The sequence below is a fragment of the Rutidosis leptorrhynchoides genome, chromosome 1 (genome assembly GCF_046630445.1).
Source record: "Rutidosis leptorrhynchoides isolate AG116_Rl617_1_P2 chromosome 1, CSIRO_AGI_Rlap_v1, whole genome shotgun sequence".
In the NCBI taxonomy this organism is placed as follows: domain Eukaryota; kingdom Viridiplantae; phylum Streptophyta; class Magnoliopsida; order Asterales; family Asteraceae; genus Rutidosis; species Rutidosis leptorrhynchoides.
In genome coordinates this window covers 651,234,088-651,255,055 of record NC_092333.1, presented here as the reverse complement: position 1 = coordinate 651,255,055, position 20,968 = coordinate 651,234,088, and the positions used below count along the sequence as shown (strand labels likewise).

Genomic DNA, 20,968 nt, shown 5'->3' with positions numbered 1-20,968 from the left:
CAATTATTCTTTTGTAAACACATATTAAGCACTTTAACGGGCCGTTCTTAGGACTTTTAATAGAAAAATCATAATATTTTCAACATTTTTAATACATTTTTTTTCCTTTGTTTATAAACTTATTTTCTTTTTAACCCCATATTTTATTATTGATTATGAACAACATTGAGATGTAATTCAAAAAAACCATTAAAAAAGTTGAAATCATAGAAAATTAAATTATGCATATTTGGTAGCTTGAACTGGGTTATTATTTTGATTTTGTTAATCTCATTACGGCTAAAATATTTTAACAAAAAACACATCGTTTTGTAAAATAAAGAATTCCAAATAACATTACCAAAGCCTAGAGAAGCCTTTCTTAAAATAAGTTTTTAAGAGATATTTTTGTTTTTTATTTAAAAATGTTTTTTTACTTTCCTTTTTTGAAGTATGTATGTATGTATATATAAATCGCTAATTCGCATATTATAGCTATAAATTATTGAATTTTTTTAAGGTATAGAGTTAAATTATATTTTGCAGCAACACACGAGTATATTTATGTCCGTTTAACAAAATTTATAAAGAAAAAATAATAAAAAAACTATTTAAAAAATAATGATAATATTGTGGTAAATAAAAAAAAGAATATATATATATATATATATATATATATATATATATATATATATATATATATATATATATATATATACATATATATTCATTCTTATAATTGTGATATGGTAATGGTATGGTATATGGTATATAGGAACTATATTTCGCTATTAAATAAAATAGAATACGCTATCTGTTTCTCCATGAATCTCTTACATATATATACATCTTCCGATACAAAACTTCGGGTATTTCGGGTTTGGTCAGGTTCGGACCGATACTCGAAAAATGAAAAATATGGACCAAGGACCGGACCAATTAACTTCTAGTAATTCGGTTTTAGGTCGATTCCTCCTCGGTTTTTGGTTTTTTTTTTTTCGATTTTACCCGAACCATACACACCCCTATTATGTATAGCTGTTTGGTTTTGAAATATGCTAGAAGAATAAAATCAGTCACAACAAAAAAAGGTGGGTTAGTGTTTGTCATTTCAACTCCTATAACGATATTTTTTTGCTGATAATCGAGTATATAGGGAGTATAATAACATCAATAAACAAAATACTAAACAAACGACATTGTGATGGTTCTTGGTTTTTGAAATTGTCCCGGGATCGGTTGCGTTACAGTTTGTTAAGGTTCGGGTATAGTTAACTTTTGCTCTTTGGTGCATCCGAGCCTTGTAGCGCTTTTGTCTCGTTCGTATCTTTTGTTTGTCATTTTCGTCTATTGATGAAAAGAATTTGTTTTTTATATTATCATTATCGTTATTTTAGCGAAGAAAAGGTTACTTGATAGACGTTAGAATTTAATAGGATAATCTATCTATTTATAGTCTATAGTATCATATAAATCTCTAAAATAATGATGTCATTAATAAGGATTATTCAAGCTTAAAAAAATTCAAAAATAAATAGAAAAAATGTAAGCCTCTCATGATGATGTCATTAAAATAATTAATTGTATTTAATAAAAATATTAACATGTTAATTGTATAATATATGAAGCATTATGTACAACCTTATAATAAAACACCACATGATCATATGTACAATATTTGAAGCATTATGTACAACTTTATGGTAAAACACCCCCATAACCATATGTACAATATTTGAAGCATCATGTACAACCTTATAATAAAACACCTTCATGAACATTTTGTACAAGCTTTATTACAAATTGTATAATCTTTTACAAAACACCTCATGAACACATGTACAACCTTCGAAGCATATTGTACAGCCTTCATATAATATTTGTATTTAATTTTTGAAAAAATTTCAAGAGTCATTTGTTATTACTAATATTTATCATTAAAAATATAAATACTTATTTTTAAAGCAAACTTTATAATTATAATTATTATATTATTATTATTCAAATATGTTTTCTCTTTACAAGATTAATTACGTTATATATGTATGCGAAATACATGTCTCAATATAAGGATGTAACGTAGACTTTTATAACAAGAAAAATAGTAATTATGATGAAAATTGGAAGAATGTGGTGGGAGAATATATGTAGTTCATTTATTCTAATCAAATTAAATATATAACTATGTTTGTAAAAACAACGGCAAATTTCTTAGTTAGAATCCTTGGTTCCATGGTTCATTTAACTAAATGACTTTAGTATTTTCATTCACTTAACACCTAAAACATATCATTAAACTGTTTCGTGTAAACAAACCCGTGATTTCACGGGTCATTTCACTAGTAAAAAGGATTAAAGGGTGAGGGTTTGGTTTTAGAAGACCGGAGAGTAAAAGTAAAAACTTAGGATGTTTGTTTTAGAGAGTCCAATTTATAATTTTGCTTAGCCCTTAGATGAATTATAGGTTACTGGCCCAAAAACTTGGGATGATGCCCTAGCCCTCCTTCGTGTTTACAACCTTCCGCCTTTGCTTCCCCGTTGTAACCAACCATGTTAAGATACACACCGTGGGTTATCATTCACATTTCTTCAATCTGGCGGATCTACAACCGCCGATTAACCTGAAAATAAATTCCTTGTTTTCTCCGCGCTCCACTTATTTAGGTACAAGATTAGACCTAACTTAGGGTTTTGATTTCAGTTTCTTTGATATCCGTGTTTACGCTATTAATTTATGCATCTATATATAAATATATATAAATGATAATCACATATACCCTTTTCGCATTATTTCATATATATGCCGTCAAATGCTGTCAATATAGAGAGTATTTACAAGATAATATTGTTTTTGTTGCAATCATGGCTGGGGCTTTGGTGCGATCTACCAGCTTTACTTGTGCATTTTTCGGTGAAAGTAAAGTAGGTTCAAAGCCATCTGATCTAGTAATACAGAAAGAGGTGTTGTGTTGTTCAGATGATGTACATTTTACAAGCTTCTTCATCGAGCGAGGGTGGAGTGATTAGGATTTCCATTCAAAGGTTGCAGCAGCAGCAGCAGGCACCTCAGTTTGTAAAGCAAATTAAGCCTGGTCGAATTGTCACAAATTAAAGGCGAGAAGGCTGTTAAATTAAAATGATTATTATGCTTTTACTTGACGAGGAGGAGTAGGCAAGACGGTTTGGTCACAGTTTTGTACAGTATGTGATTCTTATTTATTATATTATACTTATATCTAACTGACAAAGTGAAAATGAATAGTTCTATTCCTTTTTCCACTTTATCCAAACTTAACCCCTTAACTTCTTTCGCTTTATCTAAACTTAAACCCTTCACTTTCATTAACATACAAATCGAACCCCTCACTTTATACGTATATTTTTCCTAAAATTCCACAAGCTTAACCCCCTAACTTTTATTAAAATACAAGTTGAACCCCCACTTTATATCTAAATGATAAATGATAAAGTGAAAATGAATAGTTCTATTCCTTTTTCCACTTTATCCAAACTTAACCCCTTAACTTCTTTCGCTTTATCTAAACTTAAACCCTTCACTTTCATTAACATACAAATCGAACCCCTCACTTTATACGTATATTTTCCCCAAAATTCCACAAGCTTAACCCCCTAACTTTTATTAAAATACAAGTTGAACCCCCACTTTACTAACTTTTTTTTTTTGTTTTTTACTAATATTCAGTTTTCACAAACTTAACCCCCTAACTTTTATTAAAATACAAATCGAACCCCCACTTTATACATAAAGTTTTTTCAAATTTCACAAACTTAACCCACTACCTTTTATTAAAATACAAATCGAACCCCCACTTTGCTAACTTTTTTTTTTAAATAAAAACCCGAACGCTAAAAGCAGCAACTTTCACAAAAGGAACAACGTACCCTTCAATGTTATGTCGAAATTTTTTTTGATAAAGTGAAAATGAATAGTTCTATTCCTTTTTCCACTTTATCCAAACTTAACCCCTTAACTTCTTTCGCTTTATCTAAACTTAAACCCTTCACTTTCATTAACATACAAATCGAACCCCTCACTTTATACGTATATTTTCCCCAAAATTCCACAAGCTTAACCCCCTAACTTTTATTAAAATACAAGTTGAACCCCCACTTTACTAACTTTTTTTTTTGTTTTTTACTAATATTCAGTTTTCACAAACTTAACCCCCTAACTTTTATTAAAATACAAATCGAACCCCCACTTTATACATAAAGTTTTTTCAAATTTCACAAACTTAACCCACTACATTTTATTAAAATACAAATCGAACCCCCACTTTACTAACTTTTTTTTTAAATAAAAACCCGAACGCTAAAATCAGTAACTTTCACAAAAGGAACAACGTACCCTTCAATGTTATGTCGAAATTTTTTTTTTTTACAAAATAGATCAAGACTTTTTTTTTAACTCGCATTCAAAACGGAGCTCCGGCGCGAAGCGAGGGCTCCACAACTAGTTAGGTCTAATTGGTGAGGACACTGGTATTGTTGCTAATGGGAAAGATGTACGTGTTGAAGTAAAAAAAGTTATTGGTAGGGGTGTATCGGATTCGTTGCTGCAGAAATTCCATTTACTCCTCGTGCAAAGCGTGTACTCGAACTCTCTTGTTAGAGGAGGCCCGACAATTGGGTAACCCACCTGTTCTTGTGGTTTTCTGGTTGAGTTGCGATAAATTAAGTGAGTGATACCATTATATTATTATATACTACTATACTACTATTGTTTAATGTTTCAGGTCTTAATTATATATTAGTTTTTTTCTCTCTGTTAATTAGGGTAGCTGGATCGTGTTGTTGGGAGACAACCACAAACTGAAAGAGTAACACACAAATGCTGGAGAACCTCGTGTTGGATAGACTGCTATTACAATTGGTGACGTTCCAGAAACAATTGAGGGGAAGAAGGTGGGTTACAATTGTGATTTTCAAAATAAAGGGTTCTGGTTTAGTGTTCTTTCTTATTAATTTTGTATATTGGCTTCGGTGTTGCTTTTGATAGGGTAAGTATATTGGTGCAACAACGAACCATCTATATTGATTTCATACATGAAGCATATTGAGAGAGAGAGGATTCCGGCGTGTAAAAGAGAGATGAGACCATGCAGATTTTAAAAGGGCTTCGAGAACGATACGAGATGATTCACTGGTAGCTGCAGCCCAGTTGTCATATCTGTGTATAATAATAAGGTAGGTAGATGGGTGAATTTAGGTAGATGACCCACAAATTGGGTAGCTGACTCGGGGATTTTTTTGGATTGGGCGATGATGAACTTAGGTGCTCGTGGTCCTAAATTTTTTAATTTTGTTATCTAAATATCAAAATTAGTCTTTCAAATATGATGACATAAGTTAAATTACCCTTTTTTGACTTCAAACTCGTTTGACCTATTCTTTGTTTAAGCTTATTTTCCAAACCCATCTGCACCATAGCTAGAAGCAACCCATTCATGAGTAAATGGGTAATAAAATTACACCTTTCTAGTTTTAACATTTTCTCAAAACACCACCTGTTTTTTATAGACTTTTCCTTACGTATCTGATGATCTTCCCTGTACCTATAGTGACCACTTTTCGCCTGATAAAGCTATTGATTTGATTGATGAAGCCGGTTCTCATGGTAGACTTGTGTTTTTCTTTTATTCAGCCACAAATTTATCATATTATTACTTGCTCCTCCTAGAAGAAGCCAGAGAGGTTGAAAAGGAGTGTAGATGGATAACAGAAGAGAAAAACAAAGCTGTTTGTGGCCAGGACTTTGAAAGGGTACTTCAGCTTTCGCTTGTATGGTGTATCATATGTAGATGACCAAATGGGTTAGTCGGGTAATTGTTCGAATGGGCCACCTAGAGGTGAACCAATACATTTTTACTCTTGAAATGCTTTTTAGTATGATTGATTGATCAATATATTTTCTTACATCATTTGATAAATTAGTTATTGCTACTTTTTTTTTTTTTTTTCTCAAATAAGATGAATTAGATGACTTTATGTGCTTTCAGCACCTCTCACATTCTTCATCCTATATGAGTAGATGTGTTATGAGAACATAACCTTAACAACATAAGTAAATGCACCCAAATTGCATATTATAGTGTACTTACACTTGCTAAATTTCGTGTTCTTACATCTTATAGTATACTTAAAACTTGCTAAATTCCGTGTTATCACAGCAGGCTGGTTATTTACATGATCAGGTTGTCGGTTCGTTCGCCGAGCTAGCCACTTACTACTTTGGCTCTGCTCGACATGACCATTCGAAATCTCATTTGGTTCACCTCCCGGTTATGTTCCGTTGCGCTTACACTGTTGTCCTTTTTGACGAAACTGAGAAAAAGCTCACTCTAAGTTGTTCATCATGATGCTTAAATTCCTCTTGTCCTAGTAGTGGAGCTCCACCAGGGGCGTTTCCTGAGCCAATCTCGAAATTGAAATGCCTGGTCGGTTTCTCTATACTCAAATTGTATATGTTGTTTGTACTCATTTACCTATTATAATTGGTTAAAGAAGATAAATCCTAGGACGTAAAAAAAAATAAAAAATTAAAGGTCTCCAATTGATTATTACAAAGGCTATACGTATTTTCATTTGAAAATGGCGTCTTTACGATTGGTTTCGATCAAATATATGAATACTACCGTAGATTATTTTGATTATTAAAACCTAATATCAAAGTTCCTTTTAAGATTCCTCCCTCAGATGATAACTTCTGCTTCACATATGCTTTGTGTGTATACTTGTTTGAGATGTGATTTGTTTATGCGAATGAATAAATTGAGTTTTATGGTGAAGGTGGCATGTACACACACTCGTGTTTTAACGTAGGATAACCCAACTATCTTTTGTTTCGATTAACCGTTAGGTTCTTCAGTTGCAATAAGATGATAAATAGATTTATTTACAATAATAGGTAACTAATCAAAGTTCCTTCATCGATATTTGATTTTTTTTCCAGACAAACAAACTCGTTTGAATTCTCATGTTCTTTATAGGCTTGTTTGGTTTCGAGCGTTAATTTTTAATCAAAACTATAATTCGTATTATAAAGTAGAATTTATTTGGAATACTAGTTTTTAAAATAAATTCTTTATAAGGATATCATACCACCACTCCTTAACAAGAGAAAGAGAATAATTTTCTAATGTAAAAAGAAAATGAACTACTAAAATTTTAAACATTTTACCTAAGTCATAAATATGTTCAATATATTACACAAAAAAATTCTTTCAACTAACATTTATTAAAACCGAAATCCTCTTCCTGATAAAATTCCACTACTCTCGATGTTTTTGATAATATATCTAAACACCGTCTTCATTTGATTGTAGACAGAAACTGACCGTGTTGGAAATGATCTACGAAACAACAAATCCACTAATTCTTTGGTTTTAAGATTTAGACGTTCATACACCCCATCCGTGAATGTATCTTTGTGATTTATGTAAGTTCTGATAACGTCAACATGTCACAAACAAATTAATGTTTGTATTTAGAGTATACGATGTCTCGCTTGATAAATTTTAGTTTCAATACAATAGATCAGTCTGATTTTGGCACTTCTATCACATTCACGGCTCTCTCATATATGTCTATTGGATCACCCTCCACTTTAAGGTATGTTTGGCCAACCACTCCATATCTTTTTACACTTGCGCAGTGCAGGTATTTAATACCTTGCTAACCTCTCTAAAAAGGTCAAGGTGACGTTCACTCGTCTAAATAAAAGGATGAGAGTAAACCCATTTCAAACTTTGGCCTACATATGGACAAATTATATATTAAAAAATCAACTTTTTTAATTTAAAACAAGACCTTTTTTGTACAATATATAATTATATTTATTTACGAATCACATTAAAAAGATTAGGTGTTATACCTTTGCCTTACATTTTTTTATCTAGCAACGCTTGAACAATACATTTCGCATCTTCAAATTCTATCGTTTTAACCGTTTTATCATTGCTGAAGACTAATACTCGCTAGAGTTGTATGTGTCGTCGAACTTATATTTTTCGTTTATAGAGAATTATAATAATAATTTTTCTAAAGGGAACATATCCCTAACTATTAAATTTAAAGTGTGAAGATATCAAAATCTATTCCACAAGTGAGATTTGTTTGAAATGTTTTATTTACAGCATACCACTCTTTAATTATAACATACCACTTATATGAGGTATAATTAATTTATACTTTTTAGCATTTGCGTATATATTTATTACAAAATAGTTAACTTATCGGAACAAGAAAAGTAAAAGTATTTCTTAATAACAAAAAAGTTTTTAATCACAAAAATTAAACATATTAAACACCGTTCAACGTTACAAATAATATTTAACTAGTCCGGACCGGTCCGCGCGTTGCGGCGGGGACTTTCGGTCTGTGTATTCATATTTAACGTAGCGTTGTGTATTTACAGAGGGGAACACGGCCCATGTGTTAAGCGCCGTTTTAAATGTCGTTGTGTTAAGCGTTTTTTAAAAAGTATCCGTTTCGAACGTAGTTAGTCTTGTTTTGTTCAATAAATTTTTCCGAGTGTAACGGTGCTGTCGGAAAAATTTAACTCGTGGCGAACAGAAAGAAATGTATTGGAGATAGCCCGAGGTGTTTAGCGTTTTTTGAGAAGTGTCCGTTTCGCGTATAGTTAGTCTCGTTGGGTTCGTGAGATTTTTTTCGCGTTGAACGGTGATCTCGAAACAATTTAACTCGCACCGAGCGAGAAGATAGCGCCCGTTATAAATTCGGGTGAAATTAGTTTATTTTGTTTTAATAAAATTATATATGTACACTTTTGAACCCTGAAAAATTGTAAACTTGAGGGGCCGTTGTGTAAATATAACGGAAGTTGAGGGACCGTTTGTAATGTGAACACAAACGCAAAACGACACTCGGGTATAACTAAAACTACATAAACAACCACCACTTTGAGTGTATAAGGATTAAATACTTGTCTTTCATTTTAGCAGTGACTTCAATATGTGACTCATTCCAGGAATTTTCGCATACATAAAGACTAAGGTTATCAGGACATTATTATCTAGATTCAAATTATTATAAGATAAAGAATTTTCATGCAGAGATATAATTCGTAGAGCGATATATACATGTTTATGTTAGTGAAACTCTATGATTCGGGTAGTCAAACTCTTTTGGCGGTCAAAAGTTTTTTTTTGTTTGTTTGTGTAAATAATATAATTCGCGACTTAGGATATCTGCATGAAAGTTCTTTATCTCACAATAATCTGAATCCAGATAATGTCATAATCACCTTAGTCATAATCACCTTAGTATGTTTATTTTTAGGATTAGAATTTGTTATTAAAAAATACTTCTATCTTGTTTTAATAAGATAAATATTTTGTAATAAACATATCCGTAAGTGTTTAAAATATTATAATTAGTTATACACTCTTTTATAAATGAAATGTTATAAATAAAACCTTTCAAACATATCCTCATTTGTGAAATAAATTTTCATTTCTTCACTCTTTATATTTACTAAGAATTGATATTATCCTTCTCTATTGGCGGGAAATATAATTTCGGCAACACATACAACTCTAGCGAGGTACTAGTTTCCAGTAATTATAATACAATAGAATTTGATGATGTGAAATGTGTTGTTGTAGCATTGCTAGATAAAGACGTAATGCGAAGGTATACTACATAGTCTTTTAACGTGACTCGTAGATATATATAATTATATATAGTGTATAAAAAGTTTTTGTATTAATTTAGAAAAGTTAATCTTTTAATCGATAATAACTTATTCATATGTAGGCCAAGATTTATATGAGTTTATTCTCATCCTTATATTTGGACGAGTGAACGCCACTTTACACCTTTTTAGAGAGGTAAGCGGTGTGATAACTATAATACGCAAGCGTAAAGAAAAATATGAAAAAGTGGTTGGCCAAACAAAGTGGAGGGTGATCTGATAGACTTATATGGTAGAGTTGTAAATGCGATAGAGATGTGTAAAAAATTAGATTGATATGTTGTATTGGGACTAAAAGTTTTTAAGACACTGTATACTCTATATACGACCAGAAATATGTTTATAGCTTGTTGAGGTTTATCGGAAATTACATATATCACAAAGATATTATCACGCATGAGGAGCATAACGTCTAAATCTTAAAATTAAAGAATTGGTGAAGTTGCTGTTTAGTATATCATTTCCAACACTGTTAGTGTCTGTCTATAATCGAATGAAGACGGTGTTAGGTACATTATCGAAAACAAATAGAGTATCGGAATTTTACTGGGAAGAATGTTGGTGCATATAAATCCCCAGTTCTTATCAACCGAGGCAAACATGACTGTCGACCGACTGTCATATCAATCGACCGATGTTGGAGACAGTCGACCGATTGTCTCCCTGAGAATATAAATACGGGTTGCCTTGTTCATTTGAGTAGTTGACGGTTCCAACACTATTCACTGCCACCGCTCGTTTTCTCTCGTCCCAAAAACCCACACAAGTCGAATATTCTTTGTTGGAGCTCGATGGATCTTGGGATCGAAGGTTTTCGTGAATCGTTGACGTTCGGGATCGAATGGGTCGAACCGGATCCTTTTGGACCGGATTAGATCGATGCCTAGAGTCTAGATTCGACTTGTGTGGGTTTTTGGGACTAGAGAAAACGAGCGGTGGCAGTGAATAGTGTTGGAACCGTCAACTACTCAAATGAACAAGGCAACCCGTATTTATATTCTCAGGGAGACAGTCGGTCGACTGTCTCCAACATCGGTCGATTGATATGACAGTCGGTCGACAGTCATGTTTGCCTCGGTTGATAAGAACTGGGGATTTATATGCACCAACAAACTCCCCCTAAGACCTAGTTCTATCAACATTTCTTCTTAACTCGGACATAAACACCACCAAACTCCATTGAGGATCAACATACTCCCCCTAGGATGTGGCATTACATTCTGATTTACTTGAATTCCCTTATGCACCAATAAACTCCCTTATATGGCACATATTTTCTCTACTCGTCTTCTCTCTTCATCTTTATCCTTATCATATTCCAGTGACAATTGCAAGTCGATACAATTATCAAGAAATACAATTTGTTGAACCTTTAAGTAAAATCTCTTTTGATACTCGGAGACTTATACTCAGCAATCTTCATAGCTCGACAGTCATTAGATTAACCCTAACTTATGACTGTTGTGACTTCAGGTTCTTCAATCTCTTCAAATCTTCTTAGAAGCAGCGGAGTCTTAAGATTTGACAATGTTTGGCCCATAAATAATCAGACGCTTCTGATTATCCCACAATAACTTCTATTTTCTTCAAAAGCATCTTAACATTATAATCATCGAGACTATTAATTAAGCAGCTTTATTCCTTTCTATCACGTACGCCATTCCTTCATGTTCATCAGAACTCCCGAAGCTCCAACTTTAACTTCTTCTTTCAGTTAACATGGCTCGTACGTATATCAACTTTGACAAAATGTTGGTCATACAAACATACAGTTCAAACAAACACAGGTTTAACCATTTTGACTCAACATTTTTCACATACATTCAAAATTCAAATCACATTGTTGTAAACGTTCAAAACTCTTGAATTTTCAAACAGCAAAAACACTTATTGCTTTTCAACAAAACTTAACTTCAGTCTGACACGTCAGTTTCATCTCACATGAGTAACCAGAAAATAAATAAGACCGAAAATATTTTTGAATTTTCTAAAATTTATGCAAAAACATACCAAAAATCTTTTTGTTTTGCATAATATGAATGCATGCATGCAACAACTAAGATACATAAAGTAATCTATATGCAGAAACAATAAAACACGCAAAAAACTACAACTATCATGCAAATGCACACATAATCATACAATCAATTAAAATGTTTTTGTATTTTTCAAAATAAATATCAACACACTGAAAAACCTTTTTGTAGTTTTTAGGATTTTAAAACTTATCACAATAAAAATGCAAATGAAGTACAATTCATGTCAGAAAGTCAATGATCAAGGTTAAGAAAGATCCAAGATTGTATGGCACAAAAACATGTTATTTACAGGAAGCAGTTTCTGTAAGTCATAAACCTAAGGAAGCTAAATTATCAAAATGTATACATGTTCAATTAACATTCAGACAACAGTATGTACACAAAATTTCACAAATAAAAGCAAACAATAACAGAGAAATGATTTTAACATGGTTTCTATTTTCATCAACCTTTTACAGACTTTCCTCTTAGACATTTTGATGATCAAGTTAATTAATTACATTAACATATTGCTATGTTAGATTCAATCACAGACTCGGTCATCAATGTGAGATCGCACGATTTTTTTAGGTAGTCAATTGAGCACAAGTCTATTGACGCTTTCCGTTACCACAAACACATACGTTAGGTCCAATTGAACAGGAAGATTCTCATAGTAATTTTGGAATATCCCTGTCAGCCATTAGCTTCTATCGTAAAGTATACTTTTCAATTCATATGATTCTGATGGATCTCATAGTATATTCAATATTCTATCAATTATGCAATCAACCAACTGCTATCAATCTCATTCCTTCTTTATTATTAAAGTTATTGGAGGAAACGGAATGAAAGACATAGCTTTCTTAATAAGTGAGTATTCAGAATATCTCTCTGAAAACATCTTTCGCTGTCTAGGCCTTAATGGGTACAGTCCCATATCACAGACAATGATAATAAGTCCAATAGAATGGTTTTGTTGAAGTATGAATGATTTAAGTTCTTCTTGGTAATCTTCACACTCATTTGTATTCTTGCAAAGACTTCTCTTCTCGATTTCATCATTATCTTGACCTTGATATTTTCGTCTTCCATGATTTCACTTCTGTTTTCATGATATAATAACTTGATATGCAATGTGCCAATTTTTTTTTTTTACAACACATTGCAGTCTTGACTTTGATTTAGTTCTCGAATTGACTTCCTTGCGATGAAGATCTCTTTTCTTCATTTGTGTATCAATTAACTTAAATCATTCATTCATGGACTGTCTGTAATATAGAACCACACTTTTCAACCCGTTCACAGGAAAGACACTCTTATTGAGATAAACTTACTATTTTGGAGTTTAGGTACGATTCAAGAATTAAAGTTTGATAGAAGTCGGTATGCATAGTCAATTAGAACATTTTCAACGCTTATTGATCGCTTGAATATCCCAATTAGTCGTGAGACTCAATGGTGCAGCAATTTGGAATTTGCTTGGGGATATTCTACATCATGTGTTTCTAAATTATACGTCATGATAGGGGATACCCTCACCTTTTGTTGATTTCCTCAACAATTTTCTTTAAAGTATGCACCTGTGGTAATTAAGTGACTACCCTCAACCGCTGTAAACCTTTCCATGAGTTCCTTATCAAGATATTTACATGATTGTGATTATGATCATCTCATTCTATGATTAAGTCTGTATCTCATTTTCCACATTTAGATCATACAACTCATTTTTATGGTTTTCTAAATATGATGTAGCATTAATTTTTAATTTTCTGATGTTGATGTTTGCATCATTTCTCCCCCTAAAATACTAAAAACCTAAAATCTTTTTGGCTTTTTGGATTTACAAAAACATAAGAAAATATGCAGAACAGAAAATAAAAATAGCATGCAAATCATAAATAATCTAACATGTAGATGCAAAAAATACAGTAAAGAAAACATAAAAAGAGTTGGTTACTCATTTGACGTTTCGTTTCTCGGACGATATGACACCAAATGACGTTATTAAACAAGTTCTACACTGAATTATGTAGAAGTCAATAAAATACGTTTCATTTCGGGTTGCATACTGAAATATATGCAAACCATGAGTCCTGGTCACATACGTGCTATACCGCTCCATTGTCGATAATCCAGGTACTATCAACAAGGTCAAACAAACATGGCGACCTGCAAAATCTCAAAAATAAAATTAGTTCAAAATGGGAACCCAAGCCCGAATGGCAGTGGGTTTCCCGTCGACACCAACAACCTGTAAATCCACCCATTTTCCCGTGGATCCCAAAGGTGTCACAATACCATTATCACCACTTGAACTACCTCATCTCTCAGACTTAGATTTCCAGACACGACGCTTAGATGGCGACTGTTTATGATAAAACGGTGTTTCATTAACATTAATGGGCGTGGAAATCTTAGCAATTGAAGTAAAAACACGGTTTTTAATATGTGAGGTTGAACGATTTTTGAAAAATTTATTATTCTTCCATTTTGGCCTAGAAGAATTTTCAATAAACGTTTGGTTTAGGTCAACCTTCCTAAGTGGTGTACGCACGTAGTTTGGACATTTCCAAGCAACATGTCCATATTCTCCACAATCAAAACATGTCCTACGGTCTACAAACTTTCTAAGACGATGAGTCACTTTCTCTTTCAAAACAGGTTCCTGATTAACATTTCTCCTATGCGGCGGTACGTATCCAGTTTTCACATTTTCACTCGGGAGAGGTACCTTTGGTAATTCTCCTTCATTAATAAATTTAACAGGATTGGTCACATAACTGTAATCAGGCTTAACCTTTGATTTCGATTTAGACCTAGAGGATTTGGGTTTGAAAGTTTTTCTAAATTCTGACTCAGGTTTTTCAACAGGTTTTTTTACAGGGGTGGGATCCGATGTTGCTAAACCTAGAGTACCAGACTCATTCTCAGAAATCGAATCTTCAACAATTCCATCAACTAACTCATGGGACTTACCTATATCTTTCTTAACAAGCTTAGGAGTCTCAACCTTCTCTGTCTCTATAGATTTAGCACTTAGGATTTCACTAAGACAAGAGTCAGAAGGCTTATTAATGTACTCATTCTTAAGAGGAGGAGGACATTCATTATAACCTAAACCCTTTTTACCATCATTCTTGTTGTAGACAGTATAGTCAATGACATATGACATTCGCTGCCAAGTGTCATTTCTAGCCTTTTCTGACTCATACTTAATCTTAAACTCTTCTTTTTCTCTCTTAGCACATTCAAGTTGATTTAAGTACATCATTATGGACTTTTGGTCCCCTGAAATTGTAGCTCTTAAATCATGAACTTTATTTTCTAGAGTTTTGATTGTCTCCCTGAATTCCTTTTTATTGTTAAACTGAATTAAATTAGTCTCGTACAGGGATTTCATCTCTAGATAACTCGCCTTAAAAATCTGAAGCTCCCGTTTTAACTCGGGACAGTAAACACAATCTAAGGGGATTCCATTCAGTTTAGAAACTATGCATTCCAGTTTAGCAATCTCACGTTTATGACTAACACAATTATTACATACAAAGGAAGGTTCAACATGTACCTTAGAGCTGCTAGATGCATCTTTCATGAACGTACTATTCTCCTTAGCGCAACTGTCTTCTTCAGATTCTGAATTCAATACTGATTTAGTGATGACCGCATCCTGCTCAACATTATCTGACTCATCAGCAACAGCATTCACAACCGGCTCTTCAACTCTAGCCAGATTTTCAATCTCAGTATCAGCATCAACATGATCACTGGAAGATTTAACCGTATAGCAATCACTAGAATTAACTTCATTCTTAGACCCGGATGAAGACTTATCATTTATCTTAAGATCTTGAAGCATATTTCTTATAGCATATTGTTCTAATATCTTCTCTCTCAACATGGAAATAACTGAATTGAGAGTGAGAACAGTATCTCTAACCCAAGCTCTCTCTTCAAGTTGCTCAATGCATGCATTCCATTTCCTTGGCAATCCATCTTTTAGAACTTTTACAGCCTTATCTTGTGTCACCTCGATTCTACAATTTTTCATCTCGGATATTAAATGACAATATCTCGTTATCGTGTCCTCTAAAGTCTCAGTACTCCGTGCTGCAAATCTTTTCCATTCCCGTTTCAACGTTTGTCCCTTATTTTCCTTCATTTCGTCACACGAGTAAATTGAATAAAACATTGTGATGAATAAAACCGTTTAAATCCTTAAAATCTCACAAAAATCTCGCAAAATATTGAAATTTGGTCCAAATATAAAAAATTATCACTAAGAATATGTGTGTTGGACCAAGGAGCTCAAGTCAAATAACACTTGCTTATCTGTCTTAGAAAAAATTTATGATTTCTAGTAAACCTTGTGGGCTCATCGAAATTAAAAGAAAGAAATGGAAGTGGGGTCTGCCAAATTTCCACCAAAAAATACATCAACACAAAAACAATTAAATAATATATGCTTCTCTGCCTTGCGTGACTCACAGCAATAAGACCAACACGTGTTTACACACAATGTGATCTTACCTCAATTATATCCTCTATTAACATATACTGTACGTAGTATAACTCAATTATATAACCTTCTCAACACTAGAAACCAAAGGTGAGTTTCATGACTTGACTGCACACCAACACTTCACTTAATATTTAATTAATCAAATGCTCTGCTTCTTTCCTTTGAGTTTGCTTCTCGTATGAAGCTCTCACGCCTCAAAAATCACTAAAATCAATCAATCAATTTTTTTAATTAAATTTCAATCACCTTCTTAATTCAATTGAAATCAAAACACCAAAACTCCTCTCTTAAAAAAAAAAAAAAAAAAAAAAAAGGCACATTGCATATCAAGTTATTATATCATGAAAACAAAAGTGAAATCATGGAAGACGAAAATATCAAGGTTAAGATAATGATGAAATCAAGAAGAGAAGTCTTTGCAAGAATACAAATGAGTGTGAAGATTACCAAGAAGAACTTAAATCATTCATACTTCAACAAAACCATTCTATTGGACTTATTATCATTTTCTGTGATATGAGACTGTACCCATTAAGGCCTAGACAGCGAAAGATGTTTTCAGAGAGATATTCTGAATACTCACTTATTAAGAAAGCTACGTCTTTCATTCCGTTTCCTCCAATAACTTTAATAATAAAGAAGGAATGAGATTGATAGCAGTTGGTTGATTGCACGATTGATAGAATATTGAATATACTATGAGATCCATCAGAATCATATGAATTGAAAAGTATACGTTATGATAGAAGCTAATGGCTGACAGGGATATTCCAAAATTACTATGAGAATCTTCCTGTTCAATTAGACCTATCGTATGTGCTTGTGGTAACGGAAAGCGTCAATAGACTTGTGCTCAATTGACTACCTAATAAATCGTGCGATCTCAAATGATGTCTAAGTCAATGATTGAATCTAACATAGCAATATGTTAAAGTAATTAATTAACTTGATCATCAAAATGTCTAAGAGAAAAGTCTGTAAAAGGTTAATGAAGATAGATACCATGTTAAGATCAATTTCTCTGGTATTATTTGCTTTTACTTGTGAAATTTTGTGTACATATTGTTATCTGAATGTTGATTGAACATGTATACTTTTTGATAATTTAGCTTCTTTAGGTTTATGACTTACAGAAACTGCTTCCTGTAAATAACATGTTTTATGCCATACAATCTTGGATCTTTCTTAACCTTGATCATTGACTTTCTGACATGAATTGTACTTCATTTGCATTGTTATTGTGAAATGTTTTAAAATCCTAAAAACTACAAAAAGATTTTTCAGTGTGTTGATATTTATTTTGAAAAATACAAAAACATTTTATTTGTTTGCTTATGTGAATATGTGTATATTTCCTTGAAGTTACAAATAGTGTCTCGACGTCAAAAAGAAACGAACTACACATCTCAAATCATAAACTTGTTAAAGTCTTCAAAACGAAAATATTTTGCGTGTAAAATCAGCCAGTGGATGTGAATAGAGGGAATTATCGGGGGTTATGTATCGAAAAGTAATTTTTTAATTAGGAGGAGACAGTCGACCGATTTGTACTATAAGTCGGTCGACATTGAACAAAAATCGACCGACTTACTTGCTTGTTACATATGTCAGACGTTTGTTACATATGTCGGTCGTTTGTCACGTGTATCGACCGATTGTCACATATGTCGGTCGACATAACACCAAAGTCGACCGATTGTCGAGCTGAGTATAAAAAGGCCTCAGACGGCCGATTTTCTTTATCTCGTGCGATTGTGTTGATTTACCAAAAATTTGAATTTTGCAAGGAAGAGTTTTTGATCGTGTTTTTCGTATACATCTTTGAATTGTGATTCCAGCGCCGTTATCCAATCTAGGTAATTCTTTTTAAATCGAAAGTTATTGAAGTTTTCGTGTTTACTTTTCTGTTTCGATTCAATGTGTGGTGTTTAGGACCTGTAATTGGTAATTGTTGAATAGATAATGTTAATCGGCCTCCTCTGTACATGTATTAGACTTTGATTGAGTCAAAACACCATAAAATCGAAGAATTTATGTTTAGATCTGTGTTTTGCTTCGTTTAATCAGTCGGCCGATTGTCCTTGAAAATCGACCGACTTAGCGTATGTCGACCGACTTTATAAGTCAATCGATTTACCTGTATGTCGATCGACTGTCCTTGAAAATCGACCGACTTACATTGTATGTCGACCGACTGTTGTTTCCTGTATTTTTTAAAATTTTTCGATTTAACGCTTTTCGATTATTGTATATATGTTTGTATAACAGAATAAATGGCTCAACTAGGTAGTCCAGTGAACGAAGACGTACATGAGGAAGAGGTGGTTCTGTCCAAGAATCTTCCAGGCCTGACGGCAAGCGAAAATGCCAATCTAGAGGCATGTCTAAACGAGGAAGGACCTGAAGCAAAGGAAGGCTTCGTTGATATTATCAAATTCTTGAAAAGGTCCAGGATTCATACTGCAATAACTCTAGAATGCAAGGCATACTACTCACACCAACGAGAATTCTGGAACAATGCTTCTATCGTCACTGAACAAGGAAGAAAGGTGATACGAAGCAGCGTTGGTGGTACAATTGTAAAGATCTCGGCACAGACAGTTCGTGAAGACTTAGGTTTTCCAGATAATGATTCTATGCCAGTCACACTGAATAGAACTAAGGTCCGAAGGTGTCTAGTAAGATGTGGATACTCTGGTGATCCAATGAAAGGAGCTGTTAAGAGAACTCGATTCTGTCATCAATACAAATACCTAACTTTGGTGTTGTTGAGATGCATGAGTCCAATGGTAGGCGGTTTTGATGAGCTGAATGAGACTTATAGCTCAATGTTTGCAGCACTAGTTCTTCATGCGGACTTCAACTTCTCCGAAGTAATTTTCAGAAGCATGTTGGTGAACGTGAAAAAGAAGAGCCACTTAATGTTTCCTAGGCTCTTGCAGGTGATGATTGAAAAGCAAGTGCAAGGTTTGAATAAGGTTTGGGAGGATGAGATTAAGCTGAATCATCTGAACGATTTGACTTTCAATCGAGTCAAGCAAAAGAGAGGTCCGGATGAACCATTCAAGAGATTGGTTGGCCACCTCGTAAATGAAAACTATGTATGTCCACCAGGTGCTGCCTGTCATCATGAGAACAGTACGTCTGGTAATGAAGATGATATCGTCGCAGTTGGTGAAGACGATCAAGAGGTTAATCAGCCACCGTCAGTTGTTCCAATTGAACAGATACTGGTTGATGAAGACGATGAAGGAGATGACCTTGACCCTGATCAATTCGAGCTGAGAAAGCGAAAACAATCTGAGGGTCCTTCGGTTACAACAAAGCCGAAGCAGAGGCTCATAAGACTCATTAAGAAGGCAAAAAGGACTGAGTCGTCCTCCGCTACTGAACAGCGACAATCACAGCAATCACAACCACAACGACAACCTTCAGCTGCTGCTACTCAAGAAACACGTGCCGAAACTGATACAGGAGTTCATGCTGCTGCATCCACGACTGCTATTACACAAGATGCTGCGGTTTCTATATTAAGTGAGAAGGTTGTCAATATGGCTTCTGAATTTGAAAAGTTTAAAGAAAAAGCTGATGAACGAGAGAGAAGAAAGGATGCTGCGATTGCCAAACTGACCAAGCAGGTTGAAGATCAACAGGTTGAATTGAAGAAGTTACAAACTAAGTTTGATGCTCAGAATTTGCTGATTGTAAAGGCTGAGACTACATCGAACAAGGCACTTTCGAAGGTGCTTGAGTGGGAAAATAATTTCGATATTGAGGCTGTTGATCTCGAGGAGGATATAGACTTTGGTAATTTTAACGATCAAGGCGAGGATGAGCTAGGTTTGGATATTGCTAAAGGCACAAGCGAGAACCCACTGTCAGTAATTCCTCTAAATATTGATTATTCTTTACGTGATTTTTTGGTAAAGCAGGATCGTCTGAATCACTCAGTTGTATTTGATGATTTAGAAGAAGGGGAGATCCCGCCGGATCTAAGCGCTGAGGAGCAGGCCGAGCTAGTGCGTCAAGAGCAACAAGCAAGTACTTCAGCTGACGCAACTGCTAGCTCATCTTTTGAGAATCGTTACGATTCTAGTGATGATTTTGAGGAAATTGTCGTAAGTAATGAAAACGACAAAGATTTTGATGAAGTAATTATTGAAGATGAACCAATAGGTGATTTTCCAGAGTACGAATGTAATAACGATAAAGATCTACCTACATTTCAAGACTACTTCAAAATGAATGAAGAGCTTCTAAACCGTAAATGCGAAGAAAAAGAAAAGACCGAAGATTTGCCTCCAGGGTTTTTACCGGTCAAGATAAATAAAGAAAAGATAGAAGTTCTAGAAGCTGAGTGGAAGATCCTGTTGAGGATCAGAAAATATTGTGAGAAGCCAGCGCCGGAACCTGAATGGATGAATTACATTAATAGACCGGCGAATCTTTTGGCTAAAGGAAAAATAATTGCGTGGGCCTACATTAAAGAGTTGAATATATACGCAATAAAGAAGGAGTACGGAGTGGATTACATCAAACATGGATACGAGTTCACGTCTCTACCGTACTTTGAATTTATGCAGGTGGCTAGGCTCAAAATGTTATATAGGGATTATGACGGAATTCCTAATATTGTCTGCAAGAAGATAAGACACTCGTACTTGTCAAAGAACTTTGAGGGATTCGGCCCTCAATTTCCCACGATCACTTATC

At 33.8% G+C, this 20,968-nt stretch overlaps 1 long non-coding RNA gene across 3 annotated transcripts in view; it reads left to right on the top strand.

The window, feature by feature from the left end:
* Nucleotides 1-4,463: 4,463 nt before the first annotated feature.
* Nucleotides 4,464-20,968, top strand: part of LOC139885791 (uncharacterized) — a 31,158-nt gene continuing 14,653 nt past the window's right edge. The window contains exons 1-5 of one of the 3 annotated variants that reach the window (XR_011772090.1): nucleotides 4,464-4,678; nucleotides 4,777-4,905; nucleotides 5,000-5,187; nucleotides 5,645-5,763; nucleotides 6,195-6,437. This is a non-coding gene — a long non-coding RNA (uncharacterized lncRNA). Of the gene's footprint in view, nucleotides 4,679-4,776; nucleotides 4,906-4,999; nucleotides 5,188-5,644; nucleotides 6,002-6,173; nucleotides 6,438-20,968 lie in introns of those variants that run through there. The other 2 variants (XR_011772089.1, XR_011772088.1) reach the window with 2 other exon arrangements.